Source organism: Bison bison, unplaced genomic scaffold (assembly GCF_000754665.1).
Source record: "Bison bison bison isolate TAMUID 2011002044 unplaced genomic scaffold, Bison_UMD1.0 scf7180017864492, whole genome shotgun sequence".
NCBI classification, from domain to species: domain Eukaryota; kingdom Metazoa; phylum Chordata; class Mammalia; order Artiodactyla; family Bovidae; genus Bison; species Bison bison.
Genome location: NW_011495051.1, coordinates 4137540 through 4139267, shown reverse-complemented (window position 1 = coordinate 4139267; position 1728 = coordinate 4137540). Strand labels below are relative to the sequence as shown.

The 1728-nt window shown below is 47.6% G+C and overlaps 1 protein-coding gene across 1 annotated transcript in view; it reads left to right on the top strand.

The window, feature by feature from the left end:
* The window catches only part of PTPRS (protein tyrosine phosphatase, receptor type, S), a 261020-nt gene that overhangs the window by 118411 nt on the left and 140881 nt on the right, over positions 1-1728 (top strand). Inside the window, exon 4 of the mRNA XM_010828456.1 lies at positions 306-365. The gene's annotated coding sequence lies outside the window, so the exon portion shown is untranslated. The remainder of the gene's footprint in view (positions 1-305; positions 366-1728) is intronic.

The window sequence follows — 1728 nt, the reverse complement described above, 5'->3', positions numbered from 1 at the left end:
AGGGGCCGTGGCAGGGGGGTGGGGAGTGAGTGTTTCATGGGGACAGAGTTTCTGTTTGGGAAGATGAGAAAGTTCTGGAGATGATGGTGGGGATGGTTGCCCAACAATGTGAATGTGCTTAATGCCACTGAAAGTGGTTACAATGGTAAATTTTATGTTATGTATATTTTACCACAATAAAATAAATAGATGAGTTTTTAACAATGACAATGATAATAAACATTGAGGAGGCTGGGTGGCTGGAGGGGAAGTGAGGGCAGGGAGGGGCCGTTATTAAATACCATCTCTCCCTCCCTCTCTCCCAGCCCCAAGCCTCCACCATCTACTTCCGGTCTCTGTGGATCTGACTCCTCCAGGGATCTCCTGTGAGTAGAACCAGTGTTTGTCCTTCGGTGTCCGGCTGATTTCACCAAGCATCATGTCCTAAGGCTTCATCCGTGTTGCAGTGGGTGTCAGAATCGCCTTCCTTTTTAAAGATTGAATAACATTCCATTGTATGGATGGACCCTAATTTGTTTATCTGTCAACTGTGGACAGATACCTGGTTTGTCTCCTGTGAATAATGCTGCTGTGAGCACAGGTGTGCAAGTAGGTCTCTGAGTCCCTGCTTTCAAATATTTGTTTGTTTGTTTGTTTGTTTTGGCCACGCCACCTGGCATATGGGATGTGGGATCTTAGTACCCCAACCAGGGATCAAAGCCACGGCCCCTGCAGTGAAAGCACAGTCTTAACCACTGCACCTCCAGCTTCTTGTTCAGTCACTAAGTCATGTCTGTCTCTTTGCAACCCCATGGACTGCAGCACGCCAGGCTTCCCTGTCCTTCACTATCTCCCAGAGCTTGTACAAACTCGTGTCCATTGAGTCGGTGATGCCATCCAACCATCTCATCCTCTGTCACCCTATTCTCCTCCTGCCCTCAATCTTTCCCAGCATCAGAGTCTTTTCCAATGAGCTGGCTCTTTGCATCAAGTGACCAGAGTACTGGAGCTTCAGCTTCAGCATCAGTCCTTCCAGGGAAGTCCCTCACATTTTTTGTTTCTACCCACAGGTGGAATTGCTAAATCAAATGGTAATTCTGTGTTTAATTTTTGACAGACCACTGTACTGTTTTGTCACTTCCTTTTAATTTGGTTTTGGTGTCTTTTTATGTATAGAAGTTTCCAGTTATAATCCTGTATATCACTCTGAATCGAGGCAGGCTGGGAAGGACGGTGAGGTTGATTGTGTAGGCTGAGGGACAGCTAAGGACTGCATTGGGTGTGCCCCTCCCTGGCCCTGGAGAAGACCCAGGGAGGGAGTATGGCTTCAGCGATTGCACACCCCAAAGAAGAACTGATACTAGAAGAAGCAGGAGGGGGTTCCTAAATCAGAAATTAAAATGAATTATGGAAAATAAAGCATGTGGACATGTGTTTTGTGTCCACCTGATTTGTGTGAAGGAGATCAGCCCTGGTTTTTCTTTGGAAGGAATGATGCTAAAGCTGAAACTCCAGTACTTTGGGCACCTCATGCGAAGAGTTGACTCATTGGAAAAGACTCTGATGCTGGGAGGGATTGGGGGCAAGAGGAGAAGGGGACGACAGAGGATGAGATGGCTGGATGGCATCACTGATTCGATGGACCTCAGTCTGAGTGAACTCCGGGAGTTGGGGAGTGGACAGGGAGCCTGGGCATGTTGCGATTCATGGGGTCCAAAAGGTCGGGCATGACTGAGCGACTGAACTGAA